This window comes from Embiotoca jacksoni, unplaced genomic scaffold (genome assembly GCF_022577435.1).
Source record: "Embiotoca jacksoni isolate LCO1_2020_lvr unplaced genomic scaffold, fEmbJac1.0.p SCAF_1, whole genome shotgun sequence".
Taxonomy (NCBI): Eukaryota; Metazoa; Chordata; class Actinopteri; family Embiotocidae; genus Embiotoca; species Embiotoca jacksoni.
Genome location: NW_027185229.1, coordinates 11,663,640 through 11,682,803, shown reverse-complemented (window position 1 = coordinate 11,682,803; position 19,164 = coordinate 11,663,640). Strand labels below are relative to the sequence as shown.

Below are 19,164 nucleotides of genomic sequence, written 5' to 3'. Positions count from 1 at the left end.
ACTTGCAATATTTTTTATGTCATTCTTTATCACGTTGTCTAAAGAGCTTAACAAAAACATTGCCCAGACACATTAAAGTGCAATTTTGAGTGCACCACCAGAAAACAACGGCTGGTCAGCTGGTGGTTAATGCTGTTAGGTCTGCATTACTAATGCCTCGCAGAATATTGCTTCATTATTCCACCTCGAAGCAACATCCTGGTTATGCAGTCTCCTGTCTTTCCTGAAACGTGCTACATTTGGATGAAGGGTATCCCCAGTTAAATTCTACTCCCACCCAAAACCCACAACCTTTTTTAGAAATCAGTCCTTTGATCAATTTATCAGCATTCTGCTTTGTCGACAAGGGGTCGGTAGGAGGGGTAAGGGGTGAGATCTTGGATGAACGGAGAAATGGAACATAAACACGGCAAAGAAAAAGTGTTTTGTACACACATTTCATCATGTCTTTGATCTAAATAAAGTACTGTATACAAAGACTCATTCACAGTTTTACCTTGTTGATCTGAATAAAACGTATAAGTCTGGTATATTCAAATTCTTTCACCACAGGAATGATAGATAAAAACTTATTGCAAAGGCAAAATTGCACCTTGGCACAAGCAGCAGTGCACACGAGCAGAGAACACTGCTGTGTCCAGAGAAAGCTCGACTCATAAACATATTTTGCTGCTCTTTGCTGTAAAGCATCACAGAGCAGCCTGAGAAAATAAGTGTGCAGTGTGCAGTTTTCTGACAACTGTACAGGATTCCAGCTCCTGAAATTTACATGTGTCCCCTTTTGCTACCTTTTGGAGCTGCTAAAGAAACATACGGGGTGGGAGGGGGAGGGGGGGGGGGGGTTGCCTGGTGCAACATTGTAACAGTGTAACAGTAATGCAACAGCCATGGCTTACTCATTAAAGGTCTCCAAATTCAATCAAATTTGCCCACCGGGCTTTTAGGATATTACCATTTTTTGCAATGGCATCTTTTTTTACAAACTGTATTTTATGAAATACAACGACCACAACATCAACAACAAGCTGATAACTGCAAGAACATAGTGACAGCAGAGTTTACAGCTACTTCTTTTTTGCCTACAAGGTGAGAAGCTGTTTCATTTGTTTGGCCAATGATTACAACATGAAGCATTGCATGAAAATGAGAATATTATACCAATTAGCCTTTTCTGCAACAAACACAAAAAGCTTAATCAAATGATATTTATACTCGGAGCAAAATGACAGTAATTATATATTTGTTTGCATATAAACGTAATTAATACAATTCCCAGATGAGTGTCAAGTAATATGATTGTATCAGTGGGTACGTATTCATATTCAGGCACCAATACAGCATGTGTGAAGCATAATTTTGTACATTATCAGAAACAAGTGCAAATGATTATCTAAAACAACAAGAAGATTTATTACCAAACAGTGCTGGATTATAGCTGCTAATGGTTTCACACTTTTACTTTGTCATGCTAAGTTAAGACATATATTAAAGACATGCAAACAATGTTGCTTTGATAAACAGAAACCACATGTCCAGACAGAATGTGTTCTGGAAAGTACTGAAGGTCAGAGCTCATTTGAATGTTATCTACACTGGTGTTTTGAATATTATTTTTTATTCCGAACAATTGTACCAAAATGAACAAGAGGCAAATACCTCTTTTAAATCTCAGTGTTGTGCTGAATATAATTGAGATGCAGACAGAGACAAACCATCGGAGACGAATTCCCATTTGACATTTATAGTCCTTGAGAGCATAATGAAATTCGTATCTTTCTAAACATGCATAGATCTCGGTAAACTCTCAGTAGAATTAAGAGTTCTTTGACCGTCTGTATATTTGAGATAGATCTATCAAAAACCCGCTTGTCATTTTTAACTGAGGCTGAACTGAGTAAAGTTGAAACAGCAATGCATCCTCGATGGAAAAAGTGGCAACAAAGATTTATTTGGAGCTGTTAGTAAACTATAACCTCTCATTTCTATTCATTAATGTTCAGAATTTGACAGTACAAATGATGCAAAAGATTCATGAGAAAACAACAGTCATAGACGCTCATTTTAAAATCATATTGCTGCTGGTTATATTTGATAAACTGTTTGTAAACAAACAAACAGTACGTCTTTAAGTCATTAAGCATTTTGACATCATCAATAATAACTGATGGAAGCATGACTGCAATGACTATAGAAATGACAAACAACACTGTGGCTTCATCTGTCCATATTAAGATAAGCTCGACGGAGAAGTGAGAAGCTTGGGGGACGCATTCAGTAGGATGCTGATTTGAATATGATTAATGGAGGGCCAGGTCTTCAAATCCCATCCACCTCCTACAGCCAGTCTGCCTCTGATAGGCTACTGCTCAAAGTTGCTGCTGCTATCAGGGCTCACACTCACCGTCTGTTTCTGCCCAGAGCTCAGAAGGGGGGGGGGGGGGGGGGGGGGGGGGTACATCTGGGTGCTTCCAAAGCCCAGATCAGAGCATACAGGGTCAGAGACGGTTTGTCCAACTGCACTGGAGTTCAGCGTCACAACATCTCAGCCAATAAAAGAGGGAACGTTTTAATCGTAAACATTACCCTGTTTTGTTAACCTCTATTTAGAGTTTTATTTGAAAAACCTGATGAGGACAGGAAATGGCGCCTTTATCGTGACTTTTAAATAAATCAAATGAATCAGACTGAGGGTATGAAGTCTAAAACCCAGGGGCTACATTTATCTACAGTTTATCTTGATGCATTGGCAATACACCGCCATTGTGTGGTCTTACACATGAACCAACTGGGTCAGTTTGTTGCTTAACTGTTTAGGCAACTGACAGAAAATGTATTGGCAGCGATTTTGGTAATTGTTTTTAAAAATAAAAATTCCCCAACTTTTTTGCTGTCTGCTTCTTTGATGGGAAGATTTGCTAGTTTCACAGTGTTGTGAACTCAACATGTTTAAGTATTTGACTGTTGGGTCAGACAAAAGAGTGATTAAGGTTATTACTTGTTTTTTAAATATTATCTGACATTTTATACACTGAACAATCAAGTAATGAAAATGAGGATAATTGTTGGTTGAAGTGTTACGGTACTTTTTTGATGGAATAATAATACCTTGTTAAAGGTTTTCTGTGTGTTATGTACATATATATATAAAAAAAAAATGCTGTATAAACTAAAACAGTTTCACAAGACCAGGGCCATAAAACGTAGAATGGAGAACCCGTTAAAAATGATATTTTACTTTGCTGCTGCAAATTTTCTTTTCTATTTCTATTTTGCAATAAATCCCATTGTGTAAACACAAACACTTCAGAGTAAAGTTGTTTTTTGGTGGCCTTAGGCAGTTGTCAACTTTGCCCTGTTGGTATGTCTATCTTGGTTCAGTACTCCTTGTCACCTGCAGTTTTATAGTGCTCAAAGCTTAATATACAATCCTCGTAGTTGTCCACAAAAATTCCCTATAGCTATCATTTGTGAGCATACGTGAAAAAGTGAAATGTAAACCGGTATGTGGTATTGATTAAAGTTTAGGTTAGGATTAAGTATCAATACTCAATTGTGTTTTGAGTTCTGATACCAGCTTCAATAGAACCAATGACAAAACTGAACCATCAAATATTAGATCAGGCCCTGGCTATGTGAACACTCCTCTTAGCGTATGCACTTACTATGTCTATACTATTTAATTTGAGAAAATTCACAAAATAAAAAAGAATGTTGCCATGTACTAAAAGCTGTCAAGTTAAGGTACAACACTCATAAAAATCAATTGCAAATTAACAATTAATTAACAAATTAATGTTGTAGTAGCATCTCTGTGTCATAGACAACAAATAAACAGGGTGGACAGACCTCATGTGTACACAAGCAAACCGGGTTTTGGTCACACATACAACAGCAAAATTTCAGACTAAAATAAATACATTTCCATGGAGTACAAATTTTGTGAACAGTTGACATGCAAATTTGCACGCTGACCGGCGCCTGAACAGAACTTCCCCCTTTTGAGCACAACTTGCCACCACCAACTTTAACCACCAAACTACCCACAAGTCAAAGCTGAATTCCCAGCACTGCCTACTTCTCAAGGAAGCTCAAATCGATTTTGCTAAACCACCTTCTGGTGAAGGCTCTTAGCATGACTGAGGAGACCCACTGAACTAAATCTAAAACCTCAACGTAAAACTCTAAGGAAGGAGATGTAACAGATGGTCCACTTGACAGGAGTGGCAAATTATATCTGGAAGGTGAAGTATTAAAATGCCACAGCAGCTATCATGCACAGCAAATGTCCGCAAAATGAAAGTTCTTCTGCATTATTCAACAACAGTTGATTGCTTTTAACATTTTGGAACTTTAAATTGAACTTGTCCTATCATTGATAGCTCTAAAGAAAAGCTTCAACATTTTCAAACAACACAACAGGGAGTGATTTGACTTAGCAAGAGGAATGGAAACGTGGGGGCAATTAAAAGAAGATTGGCAATGGCAGTGAGACACATTGCAAACATTTGCAAGATGAACAAATTTACTAGCATGCCTTCCCTAAATGGTTAGGATTTTATTTTTTAGATCTGTTTGCTGATCTGACCGCAGCTGACAGAAAAGCTGCGACGTTGCGGGAGAGCAAAGCAAGTTCATCGCTTTTTCATTTGCTGTTACCCCACCTCATACAATATAGCAACATGCAGTTCAATATGTGCAAATTCAAACATGAACTGGACTTTGAACAACGGCGATCACATGCTTGCTTGAATTTGATTTCCTCTGTGTCTTTAAAGCAAAGCTCGGGTTTCAACTGAGGGTGGATTTTTATTAATTTTATATACGTATTTATATGGTCAAGTTGGTTTGAGGCAGGAATTTGCAAACACAAAGACCTACAATCAGTGTGAGCAATATGCAAAATTCTTTGCGGCAGGGGATCTGAATTTGATGAATGTCCACTTTTGAGTTATTTTATTGCACCATTGGACAAATCTTAGATCGTGCCCAGAATAAGCACAGACAAACAAAAACTGTTTGCTACGGTATGACAAGTAACTATTTGTCACTTTCTGATGCTCAGAAGAAAAGGTTTTCACCAGACTGAAGAAAAGTACTCAATTAAAACCTAATATACTGTCCTCAGTCTGTTAAGTCAAAGATTGCAAATAAAAAACGACTTACCAACTTGAAACGCAGAGCTAGATAAACACAACCACCTGTAACAGGGGCCCTTGTCAATCAGGAAATATCTTAAAATCATTAACTACTTTTGAACTCTCGTCATTTTAAGCTTGATCAGACCTCCAGAATTTGAGAGTACAGAATACGATTTAGTCCAGTTTTTAAAGAACTTCATAAATCCCACAATACAATATGTTTTAGAGAGACTGTTGCTGTATCTTAATGTGTGTACTTTGGTTAGTACAATTTGGCCCTGATTTACTAAGATCTTAAATAAAGGGTACTAAATTGCGTGTTTTTTGCAAAAGGTTTGCATATTTAATTTGCACCCATTTTGCAGGTGATTTACTAAGAGTATTTCTGTCATTGATATGTGTTACAGTGATTCCAGCAATGGAAAACAGAGCGAGAGCAAAAGGAAAAGGAAATATGATCCCATTGAAATGAATTAATATAAATATAACAAGAACAAAACGCTATATAGGAGATTATCCGCAAGAAAGTAAATTATTGTCTTGACATTGCTGAGTTTTGAATGAATTGAATGATGATTGACAGCCAACAAAAAGGAGAAGCCACAAAATAGGCTACCAGCAATAAAAAAAAAAAAATGCCCCACAGAATTCAGGCTATAGGCTTCCCGAGCACTCGCAAGGCACTGAATAAAACAAATTCACCTGCTCATCACAGAAAAAGCTGGACCTGCTGCTCAGTGTTTGTTAGAGGATCTTATCCACCGTCCCTCCTCCTTTCCGAAATTGTATTACATGCCGTTTTTTGTATTTTTCACCTAATATCTTGCCATCTTATAATTTCATCTATTGATCTTTATGTTATTCCCTCGGCATTGACTTCCTCGCTGATAATCTCCTGTATAGCATTTTTTGTCTTGTTATATCTATAGGCTATTTATTAATTTCAATGGGATCAGATTTCCTTTTGCTTTTGCTGTCGTTCTGTTAGAACGACTGGAAAATAAATGTGCAAATATTTGGAATAAACATGAAATGTATTAACCTTTATTTGAGATCTTAGTAAATGAGGCCCTTACATGTTTTAAAATGATTTGTGTAGAAGCCTACATGACTTTTGACAGGGTATTGTTGTCTTAACAACTCAGCTGTTTTCCCTTTTAGTCTAAGCTAACTTGCTGCTGGAGCATTCATATAGATTCTTCTATCCAATTTAAGGGCAGCATTAATCCCAACCTGGCAACCAGACTACACTGAGTGAAATAGTATCACCGATATATAGAGATAAGGTTAGAAATTGGTGAGGTGTTCCTTTAAGGAACAACAGCTTTACTTGAACACAATCAGTATGGTGGCTGCTGAGTCTTGCCTTTGAGTTAATGCCACTTCAGGACATCCAAGGCGATGTCGGCAGAGAGCATGTCATCCCTATCAAGCCATACATGCATTAAGGTCAACCTTAACAAAGTCAACATCCTTCAGCTACTGAACTGATCCAACCTGCAAACAAGAGCTGACTGAGACTTCCGGCCTCTGCTCACGTTACTTTATCTGAAACGCACCAAGCGCAATGCAAACAAATCTAAGTATATAACTACTGTGATCAATTTATGAAGCTGCACTGCAATTATGGAATATATTCAGTAAACGTTAGTTTTCCACTGTCAATCAAAAATGTATTATGAAAACTCCTGCAGACAGCAATTGTCTTTGAATGAGAGACTTTACCCACAGTGTCTCGTTTTTAAAACGTAGCTGTGGCTGCTGATATATTCCATGTGACAAAACAATGTTTTCCCATTATGCCATTCCTGATACATTCATAACTGCAGTCGATGTTTTGACGTGATTATAAAACACTGTCCTTTCATCCATTATTTCTGTGCTGATGTACAGGCTGCACCATGTGGTCAAGGTCTAAAGCTGTTCTGACCCTGTGTATTTATTTCACTTAACCATCTGGCAGCTGTAAATTGCAAGGTCACTTTTCATCCCTATTCACTCTCAACCTCCACACTCATTGTAATAATCGCTAAGGTTTGGGGTCTAAAGCAATTCAAGATGTGTCATACAGAAATAAGGTCGTCATTTATATAAACTACCATCTGATGACTTGCTTGCAAACTGCAAAATGCATTTTTGCAAAATGTTTACATGCACTGAAAGTCAAGAACATGTCCAGCTATGCACAAATGCCACAATGACGCATGTCAAAGCTAGAAAAAGAAAAGCATTAGTTTGCAAACAAGGACACATTCGATGCCTATGCCTGCTCTTTAATGTTATCAGAAATATTTCATGAATCTAACCAAAGATTTAAAAAAATAAAATAAAATAAAATAAAATAAAATAAAATAAAATAAAATAAAATAAAATAAAATAAAATAAAATAAAATAAAATAAAATAAAATAAAATAAAATATTCCCTGTCAGCACAATAAGAACCAAACCTAGGCAGTGTATTGCAGTCAGAGAATAATTTCCTCAGTGAGCTACGCACAGCCACAAACAGACACACTTAAAATTACCTCATTGAAATTTAAACACAGTTAAAGCTTAACAATGTGTCCACTGAGCAGCAGGAAACAATAGAAAACCTCAGCCCTTAAGCAGCCCATAAAAACACAAACCCAGACCGAGATATTTCTGTTCTTGAAGTAGATGGAATAAACCCACACTGGTCATGTTTCTGCTTGGAAGGCTCATCACTTGGCAGACAGGCATTTGTACTCTTCTCAGTAAAACCCAAACTAATAAGGGAATTTGATCTTGATTGTGTTGGTCACAGTTTCCATGTGTGCTTTACAACAGCTATTCTGAACAAACAAACAAGCTTACTGAAGAAATTGAAGTAAAAAAACATGCGGCCTCAGAGCCAAATGACAAAATAATAATACAATACACATAATACTATAACATTTTGATTGGATTCAGGACTTATACTATGGTATATGTAGCAGTGTTAAATTTCTACTTTTACTGTAAGTATTTGAGTGCGTTACTTAATTCAAACACTGCATTGACCAACCAATTTAATATCCGTCGAGAATTGACCTCCTTCCCCCAGCTGTGTTTTAATCAAAGGCTGCCATGCAGGCCTTTGCGTGGATCATTAACATGCTCTATACCATGTGTTTAATCTCACTGTTCTCTTTGACAAGGAGCAGTAAGATTTGGTGCACCACTGCACAACTGTTAAAATGTAAAGCTGTGTTTGTTTTTTATCAGTGCACGCAGAGGTGTGATAAGCGTTTCTGTACTGAGTTAAAGCCTCAGGAACTAGCAGGTACTTTGAAATTAGGTGATTATCACACTGGTTAACAAATATTTTGCCCTATGCAAAAAACAAAGAAAAATCCTGGTTCATATGTATGTTTGCATGCTGAATCCAAAAATGTTTTCATTTTTCTCAATCACACCTAGTTTTGTGTTCCACAATACCCACATAGACATGTAAAAGTGGAGAAATGTATTGGTAAAGAGACTAAAGAAGGATGTCCCTGAGGCCAAATAGAGGCAATTATCATGCACGTGTGCGGTTTGGAAGTTATGTATATTAAGTGTAACAACAGCCTTATTTATGAAGAAGTAATATCCATTCTGTCATTTAAATAGCATGTCTGTGTTATCTAATTGTCAATTAATCCAACATTGGAATAATTAGAATTAAAAAAAAGATCTGAGGTTGTACAGAGGATCATCTCTTTCTCATCCGCTTACTATGCATCTTTCATCAACATATTGTGTTATGCACATGCAATACATGTTAAGTATGTATGTAAACAGAAGAAGCAACAAGTAATAAGACTTCTGAATATAAGTAGTGATGGTCTGTTCCAACTGTCTGCAATACAATTGAGATTTCTGAGCATGCACGGATGTGTACAAGTCAACAGATTTTGAATCCACTAATGAAATTGGTTATGAGTAATATCAACAAACACACTTTAAATAGGTATTGAATTACCTACCCGTGACCCTATTCAGGATAAAGCGGGTATAGATAATGGATGGATGGATAAATGACCTATTAATCTAAAATACGACTTTTAAGATTTGTAGTCTGATTAAAATAATATAAAAGGACACTGAATAAATCTGTGCTTCTCCTATCTTTTCATTATATTCTGTAATCAATACACAAACAGCGGAGGACCGTTTAACGCTTGATATGACACACCTGTCAGGATGGCGGCTCTGCGGACCTGCCGGGCTCTCGTCTTTGGGACTGTCCACTCGCACAAAGTAATGAGATCATCCTGGGTGAAGTGATGCTGAAAATGAATCATCTCCTCCCTATCCCCTAACGGCACGGTGGGCACATTTCTCCTGAACCTTGTACTCAGAGGCCATCCATCCTCCACAACCACGCAGGGCAACAACTTCACTCATCACAGCCACAGGCTCCCTGCCACCCCAACCCCACCAACAAAAGCACCTGACAGGAAGCTCACATTTAATCCAATCACAGCCATACGGGTCGAATGGATCAAGAGCATTCCTAGAAGAGGTATTACAATTTTTCCATTTTAGGTGCTTATTCACTTGAGGCTTTAATTCAACCTCAACTTGCCACAGCCGAGGTCCGGATATTGTTCTGCCAGGTAACAATCTGTATTTGTTGATAAAGGTATGTCAGCACAGTAGACCCACAGTTATACCCCGTGTCTTCAGGACATGTTTTCTATTAAGAGAAAGTGTCTATTTCAGGTTAGCACAATTTTGCTCTGAGACAAAAGTACAAGAACATTCCTGTGGGTAATGAAATCACAATGCACAATGAGTGGTGGGGTTGAAGGATGGCTACGGTCTATATCCATTAGACCTTGCAGCCTGTTTTTACACTGCCCCGATATTAGCACAAAGCGGGTTGATGGATTCCTGCTAGGACAGGCTTTTTTCTGGACAGACACAACCATAAACAATAAGAAAATGGAGGTTGCAATGTGGCTGTGAAGATAAAGCGTAATCTATCACGCCTCAGTAAGTGTAATAAGAAAAGAGTTTAAAGGTTTAGAATAATCCTAGCTATTTTTCACCGTGCAAAGGATATGAGTTGTCTTGGAAATATGATGTTTGGAAGAGCCATGCTGAAAGCAAAACTGGGGCTGGGACTACTGCCTGGGCAAGTCTGGGAGGAGACAGTGCAGGTCACGGGGTCATATGACTGACAGTGCCACAGGAGATGGAATCAACACAGGCAGACACCCAACAGAGGGCATACAGGCCTTTGACCAGGACACCTACTCCACGCACAAAAGCAGAGACCTGTATTTGTGATGTATGACTCACCCGAGTCACACATATTTACACGAATGAGCCTACTGTGGCTATTTGACATGCAAATTTTCACATAAAAGAGCAGGAAGAGCCACACTACCGCCGAGGTACTAGTTTATTGCGACTGTAAGCAGCTCATCACATGATTGGCTCATCGCAAATCCATTTAGTGTGCAGTGCATTAATCATGCAGCAGGCTGCCAAGGTTCACCATTTACGCAACTCTGTAGATTACAAGAGAGGGGTGTTGGAAATTCTGTTTAATGACAGGGAAGCTTTCATTACGGTCTCTGCATTCATTCTCTTTCCAGTGCTGTGTGTGGCCTTACATACATGCTGAAAGAGGCTTGATAGAGAAGCAGAGGGATCGACACAGAATAATGTTCTAAATCTGCAGAGACTTGTAAACACGATTCAGCCTTCTCTGCAAGTTTAAAGGTATATTACTGGGCCATTTGTAGAAATAGCTTGCTGTACAGTAGATATAGATAACATCGCGTGATTCTCAATCTCCCCATCAAACTCCCACGGGCTCTCTCTCAATTACATTCCTCTTCCAGAGCAGCACATGGGGTTCTGACATGATATTCAGTGCTAATGTGATGTTACCGCATAACAGACTGCATTACAAAAAAAGCGCTACGAATTAACCGAGATGTAAAAATAACACACAGATGCACACACACATAGCACCCACTCCAAACCACTCACCCCACACGTACGTGCACCTACCTCATTGTATGCTACTAGTTTTCCATCATGAGCCGTGCACAAAAGCAATCTGATTGTCAAAAGCTATCACAATCAGTTATCGAGTGTCAAATTTGATCAGAACCAACCTCATTCATCGAAATTTAGACCGAGTGCTGAATACATGTATATTAAAAATAGATACACTGCATGCGTCAGGCATCAAGAAGCTCATGGATTCATGAAACATCACACACACTCACAATGTTTGTCAGCATCAGATAGGACTCAAAACAGGATTTGATTGATGGAGGTGCCGGAGGGAAACTGATTTCTACTTACTTATTCTAGCTGCTGTGAATGAGAAGAAGCAAATGAAAAGCTTACAAGGTGCTTCACAGCAGGTAGCATCTAAGGGTTGTAGCGTACTATATTTATTAATGGTACATAGTGTACAAGGACAAGAGATCCTACATATATGTATAACTGCAGGGTGAATGTGATTACTGGAAAACTGATTGACACATAACCAATCATAGTTTGGCCGACCCAATATTACGCCAAAGGGTATAATACACCGGTCAGTCACTAGATGGTACTGTGTTAGTGTCACATTTTGCCTCGCCAAGTAAGGCATCTTATGTTTAGGCACCAAAAACCAAGTGCTGACAAAGGCAAGTCAAAGTCAAAGTCAACTTTAATGTCAATCCACCATATGTACAAGACATACAGCAAGATTGAGACGGTTAGCAAAAGGTCATAGTTTGGGTAATGTGTACTTCACTTAAGCTACTTCTCTTACATTACAACAGTTAAATATGTTGCCTTACTTAAAACATTTGCTTACCCACGACTCGCTATCCTGTTTGTTCCATCCAACCACCTATACTTAATTTTGTACTGATTATACATGCTTGAACTTTTCACGCCCAGGCGGAGCAAAACGTGCCACTGACACTTTGCCCTCTAGTGGACTGACGGGTGTATTAAACTGTTTTTGCGAGATCTTTTTTTTTGGTAAGGTAAGGTCTGGTGTTCATGTGGCTATAGTACATGTTAATTTGGAGGGTTGTATGTCCTTTTTGCACTGTACAACACTGTAAATGTAACAGAAGACCCTATCTAAGTGAACAACATCATATCTTGCTCATTGCAGTGGGCTTGTCAACGCCCGTACTTTCGCATGCAATGTGACTTTATGCCATGCAGAATTTCGTTTGCTAAATCCTGGAGGGATGTCGAAAAAAGGGATCCCACAACGTACCACAATAACACAGTCGACATGTCTCCACATGAGGTAAATACTAAACTTCAATTACACAAGACTAATATAGTCACATGAGAAAACTATGACTTTGTATGCAGTGAAAAAAATGTCAATTAAATAATGGCATATGGCTGCTGTTGTGAGGTCTGTAAATGTTAAAATCACATTCTGCATGGTTAACTATTAGCTGCATATATTGGGTTAAAAGTGATGTGGAGGCAAGGGATAAAATATAGACTTGCATCACAGACAGAAGCTTCCTACTCCAGATAGTAAAATCTATACATTGCTGCAGGGCACAAAGCTTCTCTAATGACTGCACAGCATTCCCCCTAAGTCCAATACATCCTCACTTGGGATAAACTACCACTTTATGTAAGTCAAGGTTTTATCTGAACAACCAACTGCCAATCTTCTTTTTTACCTTCCAAAAATCCACAGATCACTCAATTTAGAAGACATGCTTTTGCGATTTGGGAGAATTTAAATTATTCTACCCGCAAACATGTATTTTTTGGGGGGGGATTTCCATTCTAATGATGAGCTGATATTCCCCCTGAACATCATCTATTTAAGATTTGCAGTAAACGTCAGTGTGACAGGTTCATTTTACAGGTTTTCTATCAGTGTTGTGCAGGTGTTGCTTGACTTGAAGCGAAGTTTGTTTTTGAAAACATGCTCCACCGCACGTGTTAGTGATGCCGGCACAACAGACGATTTTGTGAGAGGAAACTAAGCTCAGTTCCCACCTTCTTTCTGAAGTATTATCCACGGTCATCTTTCCCTTGCACCTCAGAGTTGAAGTGAAAAGCATGTTTGTACATTTCAAAACATCACTGTTGCATATTGGTGGTTTGTGCAGATACTGGATATCTGGTACTACATTTAGCGTGAGGATGCAATTATTTCCCTCAAAATTATTTAGTCAGTTGTTTACTTTCAATATTGCTTTGGTAATTGTGTGCTGGGCTGCAGCTATACACTTAGATATAACTGTAAAAATATAAATCTGGAATATTGGCACCAGTACACAGCTGCAACAAAAATATCTATGCAAACACAAAAGCAGTTTCCGGACAAACATCTATAACCTGACAGATGATATATTTATTGCGAAATATCTAACGGAAAAATAATCTGCCGCTTTCCAAATAAAAAACATGTTTCAGGGCTAAAAAGATTAGGCTTAAATAATGGGTGACCAATGAGAGAAGGTGGCCATCTTACATAAAACATAAGCAATTACAGTCTATTTGTGCAAAATCCTGATACAATAATTGATGGATTCGCAGCAAGGTTCATATGAATAATTGATCGTAAGATCTGTTGCCATGGACAACAACAACACCACCAGGAATTATTTATGAAATTGTGCTAAAGTTTAGATGCAATGTATAGACAGCACTTTCCTGTGGTTGGACTTATTTTAGCAGGAGAAGGCAAAAACAAAGATGAAAGTAGCTCCCAGTTCAGTATGCTACAGTACATGGTAATTCCATTCGCTCTCCTTCAGAGCATTGAAAGTGAGTGCTCTGATTTATTCATAAGCTTGGCTTCTTCAGTCAGGGAGCATTAGACAAAGGCAGATCACACAAAGGTAACAGTTCTGCTGAGAAAAGCAAATTACAAATCAAAACAAAGCAAACCAGCGTACGACCAGTTTGCTGTTACCGTTGCGCTGCAGAGGTTAGCAGCATGCTGCAAGTGCTGAGCTCAACAGTTGAAAAGTAAAGCTTCGCTACCGCGCAACACATGGTTTGTTTCCACGGCAGCTGGAGGGGTTATATAATTAATTATAATGCGACAGCATACAATGCTCCTCCGTGGCTTTAGGGTTTCTTGCTGCTCCATGTCAGGAATAATTCAACCCGATTCTCATCGCACAGCCTCCATCAAGCTTCTGTCAGTCTCTATCAATAAGTGAAGGTCACCACTCTGCCCTGCTTGCCTGGCCTCATGCTGCCCAGCCACATGTCCTCCTCTCTGAATCTCCTGACTGCTTTGGCTGATGGTTAGAGACACTGAACAAATGTCAGTCACTATAGTTACACTATAATTTTAAATTATTCACTGCAATTTTGGTCAAGGTTTATTGGTAGGTTTTTAAAGAGCAATACCAAAAATGTTGTGGGATTATCAAATATTTTCGTACGCAGTAAGCAACATTGTATAGTTTGGGGTGCTTAAATGGGAAGATTTATAGCTTTTCTTTGTTTGATATCGTTGTAAATGATGTATCTTTGGGTATTCTGTATACTGTTAGGACAGCTGAAGATGTCATCTGTGAAATTGTCACTTTTAATCACAGAACGAGCAATGAGGAGTGCCACCCAAATTTACGATATTAGTTTCCTCATATTTTTATTACTGTAGTTTATAGGATAGGGTGAAAAACGTTGAAAAAAGTTCCTGGAAAAAAAACAAAAAACATAATACTCCTTTCTTAAACATTGTAATCGTGATATCTTATTTTTATAACAAGCTTTACTTAAAGCAAGAGTTAGACTCAAATAAAATATATCTCAACTCCAGATCAAATGATCCGCTACATGAACCACTGTCATATGAAAAGAAAAGTTTTATGACTGTCTGATGTGCTGTCTGATTTATCAATTTCTCTTCTACATTACCAGTAGACTCATCCTTCTTGCTGACATTTTTATTCCAAGCTATTAAACTGGTTGATTTCTTTAAAATGACTAATTTGCTGCACAACTCTGTCCCGCACAACCTACGCTTGATAAATCCCATCCAATCAATAATCGACCTGTAATAATCACATTTCCTCTCAAGATGCATCTTACACTGACAACAATAAACTTAATTTACATATTGAAGTAAGTTGAAGGTTTTTTTGTTGTTGTTTTTTTTTTTGTTTTTTTAATTAAGTAACCAGAGCCTCCTTGACCAATGGTTATTTTTTTCAGGTGTGATCAGGTCACATTTGATCCATATCTCTCTGTGCAGTCCTTCCTTCTGACTGTACTACATGTCACAGAAGCAATCTGACATGGAAACAAATAACAAGCTTGGAGATATAGTAAACACTTACATTTATATCTTGTTAAAATATTATAGATTAACCTGGTCAGAGAAAACCACATCCGCATTCCAAATATTATTAAAAAAATTAAAAAAAAGTAATTATTACCAACTTTTATTGCGTGTAAGGAGACAATTAGAGAATATGTATAGATTAACATATTTCAAAATTCATGTGTAGTTTGGATGAACAAAAATACAAAATAAAATACAAATAAAAAAAACATCGTTAAATGACTATTCTTAATGATGTTATCGTGTTATTACCCGCTAACACTGTGGCCAAAATGTGTGACTTGAAGAACATTTTAATTAACGGTAATCAAATTATTATGAAGAACTTGGTCTAACACTTATATAGCACAAAATATCAGTTTAATTATTTTGCAAACATTTATCGCCTTGTGATACAGATTCTATCAGATGCATTTTCCATAAACTGCATTCTTTTGTTTCTTATTTTTTTGCCACTTGGAGGTAACATAAAAAGCTGAAAACAACATAGTATTGTCACCTTATATCAAGGATATTGATATGACTAACATGCCAGCAAGCAGAGTTTGCACATTAAGCAGTTACGCAGGGACATTAGCATTCATTCAAAGTTGTATTTCAGGTCTCAGGCCGAATCTATATCCATTACCAATCTCCTTTTAGGGCTCTGTTTTGGTCTCCCCCAATTTTATGAAAAAAAAGTAACCAAATACACACATGCTGAACATTCATAAACTACTGAATAATCATTGTTTTGTCGTTTGATGTTTGGTAGTCAGCAAAAAGTGGATTTATCAGTTTTTTGTTGTTGTTTTTTTGTGCTGGGTTGACAAGCACATCCAAACAGAGCCATACTTTTGCATAAACAAAATCAAAACAATTGGCTAAAAGTTGCCTGTAAAGCTGAGTGTAATGCAGAGTTGGTTAATAATGTTCTGTTTGTGGCACTAACACTTAGTTATTTCATCAATTTTTGATACAAAAAATATTGGACAGTGCAGCTGTAATATTACAATATTCAATAACCACTGCAGATAGTCAATTTAGATTCTCACAATGTGCAAAGGCGTTTTATAAACATGCACGAAGATGGATTTGATATTCAACGGGTGGTGATGTGATTACATCAGTGTCAGTGTAAAGTGTTTTGAGTTTTGGCTGTAGCATCTCCATTCGAGAAAAAGCTATATATTTCACTGTGAAACTCAAAAGTGAAATGCAACATAACCATGTCACGGTATTCACGGGCTGCCTGTCTGGCTGTTGGCCAAGGAGGTATTTTACTTGGAGAGCAGAAGCGACTGACAGATGCTTGAGCAGCAACACAGCATTCATCAAGGCATCTGCAGGCTGTGAATAGAGAGGCCACCTCTGCTTGCATCCACCTGCAGCTATTAAGACTGACAAATTCCAGGCATGAGAGGAGCTGGCTGAAGCAGTGCTCCGGTATCACAGGCCTGACCCCGCTAGACAACAGTCGGCTCTGGGTGTTAAACCACCCCATCCGCTCCATACATCACTGTTATCTCTATCACCCCTGTGAAGATTAGCCTTCAAGGCAGCGCTACCTACCTGTTCATACTGCTGCTTGTAGAGCAAAAACCCAGAGGGCCAAAGCATCATGAGGTGATAACCCAAAACAAAGGTTTACAGTATATTCTGAAATGTAAGGATTAATGAACTGCCATGTAGAAGATGCCTTTATATCATCCTCCAAATACATATGGTACAATATAAATAATATTTAATCAGTCATGTTCAAAGCTGGTTTAGTGTAAAATCCCAATTTAAAATCCTGCTCAGTAAAATAATGTTGGATTAAATGAGTCCTCATCCTTATTTGGGTTCCCTCGAAAACAATCAAGAACACCTGAAAGTCACTCGGCTTCAAATTAGGAAATATCGCGTAAGTGTTCATTCTGCAGGCACTGCGAATGTAGGTGCTGACAGTCTGAACTTTATGTTCCACCGTATTTTACGCAGACTGCACCTCCTTTCTGGTGGAGCAAAAATAAAACTGATGTGAATTGTTTATGTACTGCATTATCACCTCAGTATTTTTAATGAAAGATGCTCGGTGGCCGAAGTTTATCTGCCTCTGTCATAACATGGTGATGGGAACATGAAGGGGCCCATCTGTATTCTCTAGATGACCCTCCTGAGAGTAATCGACGAGGCCACACGAACGTGGCAGGTTTATTAAGTCAGTGCTTAAAAATTAAGTCTCAAAGTGGCATATTAATCATCATTTTACTGGACTAAGTGACATAGGAGTGTGATCACTGAATACAATTTAGGTGTACTGCATTTGAATGAAAATGGCTAATGGCATATTTATTATGCTGTAGTACCTTCCTGGGTGGGAGAGGGGTGAATGAGTGTGTGGGTGTGGGTGTGGGTGTAGGGGGCAATGTTCTTTTTAATGATCCTTGCATAACAGCACAGCAACCAACACGAACAACATATCTAACGACAGAGGTGAGGTAACTGTTGGCTACAGCACTTCATAAATCAGATAAGTATCAGAGAACTGCAAGCACATCCAGGACACAAATACGCACACTCACACGCACACACTGTGACTGGATGAAATAATATAGGTGCGCACAATTCTATCACTTTCTGAGGTTTTAAAACATGTGTTATCAAGTTTTCATCAAAAACTAATTTTCAATTAATATTATATGTAATATTTTAGACTATAGTTAGGCTGTTTTTAATCGAGATTAATTAGTTTTGAAGGGGAAAAAAAAAATTACATTCATTCAAGAAAGCCGTTCACAATATTGTACCCGCTGAAGGTGTCTTTTGAGCTGGAACTTCATGATCTAAATAGTGATGAAATGTGGAAATGAAAAAGCGCACTTCACTTCTACCTCTACCAACATTTCTAAGAAATACGTGAACAATTTGCAAACTGCCAATTTTGTGTAATAACGGTAACCTGTCTTCGCAACGCTGTCTCCCGAAATGCAAAAATCCTTTTTATGTTCACTGTGCGCTGCAGCGCCTGCTGGAATGCGCCAAGGATCACGATGTTATACTCTGTATGGAATACACTGTTGGCTACTGAGACTTCACTTTCTTGAAAAAGGTTTTATAACAGGGATTTGAGGTATTATAAAGCGCATCAAAGGGGACCATCTCCTCCTGCACCGTCACACGCAAACGCATGGCAAAGGAAACGCAGTGAAATATCTGAGTGCCTAAACGTGGAGGAAGGCAGGTGCGATACACGCTGAGCTGTACAAAAGACGCACACTGCTGCGTGGTACATTAACTTTGACGGATGCCTTACCTGCTCAGGAGAGGTGACACGACAGGAAGCAGAGGAGAGGATGTCGGACGGAGCGCCGAGCCGCACAGCCTGCACGGTGGATGAAAGGACTGCGAGACGTCCCAGCAGTGAACTCCAAAGAGCGTGTGTCTTTTTTACCACGCCAATAAAGGACAGCGAGAATTCAGACCACTCCCCCATTATATTAAACTATTCCCTGCTTTTTTTTTTTTCTCTCTCTCTTCATCACCGTGGCGTCTCATTCAAGATTCATTTTAAACATGCATTGTATATTTGCTGGTGTGGTGTTTTGCAGTGGAAAAAAAAAGTAATTATACATAATTATATATAACCTATATGCTATTCTACGAGCTGCGTCAAAACCTGTGTTTTATGCTCTTTATTTCCTCATTTGCATCATTTCAAGTTCGTCCCACAGTCCACATCTCAAAGTGATGCCACCTGTAATTACTGAACTT

General features: G+C 38.3%; 1 protein-coding gene across 1 annotated transcript in view; it reads right to left on the bottom strand.

Moving 5' to 3' along the window:
- LOC138208174 (contactin-4) overlaps positions 1-18,773 on the bottom strand; it is a 105,901-nt gene extending 87,128 nt beyond the window's left edge. Inside the window, exon 1 of the mRNA XM_069165936.1 lies at positions 18,707-18,773. The gene's annotated coding sequence lies outside the window, so the exon portion shown is untranslated. The remainder of the gene's footprint in view (positions 1-18,706) is intronic.
- Between the last annotated feature and the right edge of the window lie 391 nt (positions 18,774-19,164).